Here is a 7,375-nt window from a genome sequence, read left to right as displayed (position 1 = left end):
ATTGCCATTCATGGCGATACAGCAAGTTTAAACCGTTGTGCTACCAAGTTCACTATCATTTTGTCTCACCTGTTTGGTGATCAGTTGCCTATCTTTTAAATTAACTCTTGCTATTGCATTGCTGTTTGACAGTATATTGTAAATTTTTTTTAATAATTACCATTCTTGGCGTTAATGGCCTTCAGCCATGACTGTGGTTACTTGCCTTAAAATTCTAATTGCGACCACATTGGCTTCTTTACAAATCATTATTTGCTGTGTCTGTATTTTATGCTCATTTGTTAAATTGTAACGTACTCAAAGTACTATTAATCACACAGTAGTTTCTTCCCTATTATTAACGTGTGATACTTTTTTTGTTTATTGCTGAGTCTAGAATTGCCGGGCGGGGTGGCCGAGCGGTTCTAGGTGCTACATTCTGGAACCGCGTGACTTCTACGGTCGCAGGTTCCAATCCTGACTCGGGCATGGATGCGTGTGATGTCCTTAGGTTAGTTAGGTTTAAGTAGTTCTAAGTTCTAGGGGACTGATGACCTCCGATGTTAAGTCCCATAGTGCTCAGAGGCATTTGAACCTTTGAGTCTGGAATTATCTTGTTAAAATAAATGTGTGAAACTGCAGAAGCAAACCAATAGTAACTCATTCGGGCCCCGTCCACAATTGTAACCGAATCCTGCTTTCCTTGACTATCAGGTCTCAATAGTATTCGTTTGGTTCAATTGATCTTCCAAGTCCTTTGGCAGTGTCATCGGTCAACCTCAAATATTATACTTCTTCTCCTTGAATTTTATTACCTTTCGAATTTTCATCTTTGTTTCTTTTACTGTAAGTTCAACGTAAACATTGAACAACTTTGGGAAGAGGCTACAGTCCTATCTCACTCCCTTCGTCATAAGGAAATCTTGTGACTGATGCATATCAAGGAAGCCACGCAGAAACGTGAGGCAGGTTGGTTTCGTTTTAGGTCGCTTTAGAATATTGTTACCAAAAAAGAAAAAATGGTTCAAATGGCTCTGAGCACTATGCGACTTAACATCTATGGTCATCAGTCCCCTAGAACTTAGAACTACTTGTACCTAACTAACCTAAGGACATCACACACGTCCATGCCCGAAGCCGGATTCGAACCTGCGACTGTAGCGGTGGCGCGGTTCCAGACTGAAGCGCCTAGAACTGCTTGACCACCCCGGCCGGCAGTATTCTTTCAGTTAAATAGCAAATTTAAATGCTGGTGGACATCCTGTTCTGCTTGTTCTTGTTTTCTAGTGCCATTGCCAAGATGAAAGATGCAAGATCTGCTTATTGTTGTGTCTTCCTTCACTAGCGTCAGTCGAATGTTCCGTTTCCAAGCACCTTTACCAATTCTCACCCAGATAACACAACTACAGCTGCAGCTTGTTTCCGAAACCCTTCTTGTACAGGAAGCAACGCGTCACGAGCACATACGAGTACACTGATCAGCCAGAACGTTATGACCACCTACCTCCTGTTGATGCGTCCAGGCCATGGCAACGTCACCTGGCGAGATATGACTGCTAGTCAGACGCACGGTGCATGTGCAGATAGGGAAGTCGCTCGATCTGTCTGAGTTTGACCGAGGGCAGATTGTGATGACCCGGAGGCTCGACACGAGTATTTCCGAAACTGCACGACTTCTCGTGTATTCGAGGAGTGCCGTGGCGAGCGTCTTCACCACTTGGAGAAACGGAGGTGAAACAATGTTCATATTTCGTGGGGTTGGGCGGCCACCCTTCATTACGATGTCGGACATCGTAGGCTGCGCAGACTCGCAAAACAGGACAGGCGGCGAACTATGCCGAAATGAACATCAGACCGCCATGTTGGACACAGTACAATGTGTCTCAACAGGCTCCTAACGACGGGCCTTTGCAGCTGACGACCCATGCATGTGGCAATGTTAACACTACATCAACGATAACTACGACTGAAATGGGCACATGACCATCGGCCCTGGACGTTGGCAGAGCAATTCATCGTTTGATGAATCTAGATATCTACCTCCTCATGCCTAAGGAATGGCGTGAATGCGTGACCTTCCAGGGCAATAGCTCCTTGACACCTGTACTGTGGGGCAGAGACAAGTTGGCGGCGGCTCCATTATTCTCTTGGGAATGTTCTCATGGGAACCCATGGGCCCAGTAGGGATCGCGCAAGGCATCATGACGGCCAAAGAGTATCGTATACTGGTTACTGAACACGCACTTCCCTTTATAACAATCGTGTTTCCCAAAGGCAGTGACATTTTTCAACAAGATAATGCGCCACGTCACAAGGCCAGGCATGTGATGGAGTTGCTCGAGGGACACAGCGGCGATTTGCAATTGATGTGCTTCCCCCCCACCCCCACCCCCGTCCCCTAACTCTCAAGATCTGAACCTGATCGAACACATCTGGGATGTAATTGAACGTGGTGTCAGAGCTCATCCCCTCCCTCCCCGTAATTTACGGGAACTTGGTGAATTATGTGTGCAGATGTGATGCCAACTTCCTCCAGCGACTTCCAAGGCCTCATTGGTTCCATGCCACGAATCTTCGCCGCTGTTATCTGTGCCAAAGGTGTACATGGGTTATTACATAGGTGGTCATAATGTCCTGGCTGACTTGTGTAAAATAGTCTCATAATGATGTGTTCAGATGTCATCGTAAAGCGAATGATGGAGAGAAGAGGCGACAGTGCAGAACGCTGGAGGACGCAGGCGTTAATCAAAATATATTATAAAAGTAGCTGTCCCTTGTCCTTGCTGCTAAAACTCAGAAACGAGTCCCGGTACGACAAAGGAGTTATGTGATGTGGTAGCGCTCTATCTTCTATCCATGAAGAAGGTTGCCGTTTTTACCTAAAGGGCGTGCTTCTGCAGATATAAGGGCTGGGAAATTTCGACCTCCAAAAATTTCTAGAACATTCCACAACAATCGATAGCATTTCAGTACATTTGAGAGCATTCCACAGCATTCCAGAATGTTCCGGAATGTTCCAAACGACCCGGAATGTTCTGGAATATTCGAGAATACTCTGAATTATTCGGGTAGATTCCACAATGTTCAGGAACATCCCGGAACATCGCAGATCGCAGTGAAACATTACGGAACACTTCCAATCGTTGTGGAACACTGTGAACCATTCAAAGCATTTCTGGTATGTTCTAGAACTCGCCTCTAGTTTGGCTACCCATTGGTAGGAGTGTGTAAGCAAGACCCGCAAAGGTTTGAAGGTCAGTTTCTTATCCGTGACGAAGGGTGGAATCGAAAAAGTAGTGCAGTGAATGAATAAGAACGAACAGTGAAGTGTGAGTAGTCAAAGTGATACAGTGGCTGAACATAATTCAAAAATTACGTGTGTAAAGTGTTTAAAGTATACTTACTGTATTTGTTAATAAAAATTTGACTTGATTTATATTTCAGCAAATGCCCAAACGTAAAAGAGGAGGAGATATTGCAAACTCTGAAGCAAAACAATGAAAACAACAAGTACAGAGAGAAAACGAAACAGGCGAAGAGGGCGAAGCACGTTTAAGTTCCTAGCGAACGACAGTGAGCACCGTGAGAAGTAGAGAAACCGAAGAACAACGAAATGAACGGACTGAAGAATCAACAGTTGTGACAATGTTTTATAGTAAAAGACTGCGAACTCAAGCTAGCCATGAAAATATCGCTCTAGGAAGCGCGCGGTCGAGGACAAGTGAAGAGTACAACTAACAAATTAAGCATTCCACTAAGACCTGACTTAAGAATATAACAAACAGAAACACGTCGTAATCAGAAAAATGGATAACTTGTGCCAATTTAGCAACGCCAAAAAATTCAGTAGAGATAACAGAAGGATACTCTTGTATTACCGCTACTGGAAGCACCTCTAGATCTAGCATTACTTTTCCTCAACAGTAGTTGTCGATACCAGTATTTTTTTTTCGAATTTTGGACAAGTCAGCAATATCTCAGTTGCTTTTCTGAAAACTTTCAAATAATTTTATACAGAGTATGTCATATTTCAAGCTAAAATTTATCAAAGGAAATTCCCTTATAAAATACTTTATATTCAATGCTATAATCGATAACTACTAGTTCTGAATGTATAGTTAAAATTATTCTTTGAAACATTTGAAATTAGGAATTATTTCACACCTATTATTTCTATTATTAATTACGCTGTGGTGTACTGTTTACTATGCTTATTTCTGGATCCATTTATAGTTATTAATGTAACTAAATCTAGTAGTAATTCATTTGTTAAGAAAAATTGTAAACCATTTGGAATATTGTTATTTCGGCAGAGTGTGAGTGTCGTAAGATAGCCTCTGATGCGATAGGATGTATTTTCGTATTATAAGTGCGGACAATGTAATTTCGGCTTTGTTAATGTAAAAAAATCAAAATACCGTATGATACACTAAAATTTGAGAAAATTAGTGGCATGTATGTTTACGTAAAAAAATTTTGAATCAACAATCTTCCAATTTATTTAGTTCAAACCAACCGTGTGGACCTGATTTTAGACTTTCAGCTTCAATAATCAGACCCATAGACAAGAAGAACTGGAGCCATCTCATCATGACAAGCTAAGTAAACTTGAAAGTTTATTGCGATCTTCGCTCCTCTCAAATCTTCATAAAAGACCTTGCTTATTAATTATTTGGATTGCGCGTTGTATAATGTGGACAATAGATGGAAGAAGGAAGTAGGGGGAGATTACAACCTCGGCAGGAATTTTTACACTGCAAGGCCGGCGAAACTCCATAATCAAAACACCTTTTTGAAACTATAATATCATACAGCGTCTGCTTCCAAATGATTTCATTAAGTGTCACTTCGATCAACACTAGCAGAGATGAAGTCGATTATGTTATTTCCATACAAGTACAAATGTATCACAACAAGGTATCATTACTATCACTACCCAACGAAGACCACAAATTCTTGCAAGTATGTTTAATCACAAATGAAGAAATAGAAGTTGATCAACGATGTGAACTGAGACGAGATTTAGTCCAAGATCTACAGAGGATCTTACACAAATACAACCTACTTTTTCACACATTCAAGACAGCATTACACCGAATGATTTCCCATGACTATAAAGTAGTAATTCGAGCAGACAAATGACCATCCGGAGAACTCTAACTTCCATTTAAAGCACCTCAGATAGACGAGGTCACCCTCCTAATTGCGGACAATGAAAACACGAGAGGTGACATAATTGTACAACGAAGAAGAGAAGGACTACAACGCACTGCATAGACACACCGTTCGTATGATGCCTTCAAATATCCAATAACAATTCTTCTGCACGGTGAGGATGGACATCATTTCAATGTGAAACAATCCAACTGGTAAGAGGCACAGAAACAAACGAATAAGTCATTTCTAAGGAGTTTTATGTTTACTGCCTAATGAAAAGAGACAATGAAACATACAATCACATTCTCAACACTCGCCGTTTATTTCAACAGGTCCTGGTAGATATGTATGCAAAAATAGAAATTGGAACGGATGCTTTACGTAAGACTGAATCAGAAGAAACTAGGCAAGGAAAAGTACATTCACCTTTGAGACGCGATCATACATGACAGGAACATTGACGACATTGGAACAATGGTAATCCTACCCTCATCATATATCCGATGTCCGAGAAACGTGCACGAATACACTCAAGATGCCATGACCTACATAAGAAAATATATGGACGACCTGCCCTCTCCATAACATTCACATCCAACTCTTCGTGGCCAGGAACCAAAGAGAAACGAAGACACGGATACGCCCCCACACATCGACACGATATAACAGCACGAGTTTTTCGACAATAAAAACTGAGATTTGTTGAATTCATCACAAAAGACCACATCTTGGGAAACGGTACATCCTGGGTGTTCAGAATCGAAGGGCCAAAACGAGGACTTCCTCTCACTCACACATATTCATCCCACGGATATAGACGAAATCATCCAAGCTGAATTTCCAGTCCACAAGAAGAACGGAATTGTACGACATAGTACTGAAAATCATGATTCACGGACCACGCGCGCCATTAAATCCCAATTTACCATGTCTGAATAATGGAAAATGTATAACAAATACCCAAAACCATTCTTGGACGACACACAAACCAGAGTTGATGACTATCCCGAATACAGGAGACGATCACATATAAACGGTGGCTACACAGCAAAAATACGAATAAGAGGCAGCGACGAAATGATGTAGATAATCAAAGGGCACACTACCTCACAGAATGTTCCAGGCACACATAAACGTAAAATACTGCAGTTCGATCGAATCCATCAAATATGGCGGTAAATATGAGAACAATGGCAGTGAATGGCAATATTTCAAACAGTTAAAGACAATGAACAACAAAATGGAAACGACGGGATCCTCGTGTACCAAATAGGAAGATGCATTAACAGTAACGAAGCAGCGTGGGGGAGTTTGGGTTTTACCATACACGAACGCAAACCAGATGTGCAACATCTAGCATTACATGTGGAGAATGGACAGAGAGCTTACTTCACAAAAGACACCGCCAGAAAAATTGCAAGCGAGCCACCTTACAACGCAACATTAACAGCTGCTTACCAACAGTACCAAACGGATCCATTCGCGAAAACATTACTATATGTCGACGTCCCTACCTATTATACGTGGAACACAACTAGTAGAAGATCATTTAGGAATCATGAAAACTGGCGCACTGGGGCGAGTATACTCCGTACATGCGAACAACGCCGAATATTTTTGTCTCCGGATGTCGTTGTAAGAATTACGGGGACCAACAAGTTTCACAGATCTCAAAACTGTTGACGGTTACCTATGCCAGACCCACAGAGAAGCATTCCAACACTTAGTAATACTAGAAAACGACAACCACAAGGAATTAACACCACAAGAAGGCTCACTCACAGACTCAGCTAAAGAAATGAGAGACTTATTTGACTTAATTCTAACAACTCGTAACCCATCGAATCCAAAACAGCTATGGGACTCATTCAAAGAGAGTATGAGTGATGACACTGTGTACCAAACCCGACAAGCTCATCCTGACCTGACCATCGAATTCGACGAGGACATCTTCAATGAAACACTCATTCACCTAGACGATAAACGTGTAGCAATCACCAACCAAATCTTACAAGGGGAGGCCGCCAGTTGTGAAATTCAGATTCGATTCATACTGCGCATAATAAAAGCTCATGGCCAGAGGTGTAATGTGGCGAAGCACCAAGATGCACTTCTCAGCCGTTGTCGAGAAAATCGACAGTTAAAAGAAACCGTTGCGGTGAAATACTCTCTACGATTAACAGTTTTCTACAGCGTCGTGGCCCAGCGGTAAGCGCTCGGGTTCGTAATCCGAAGGACG

This window comes from Schistocerca nitens, chromosome 7, assembly GCF_023898315.1.
Source record: "Schistocerca nitens isolate TAMUIC-IGC-003100 chromosome 7, iqSchNite1.1, whole genome shotgun sequence".
NCBI lineage: Eukaryota > Metazoa > Arthropoda > Insecta > Orthoptera > Acrididae > Schistocerca > Schistocerca nitens.
Note: the sequence above shows the minus strand (reverse complement) of the source record.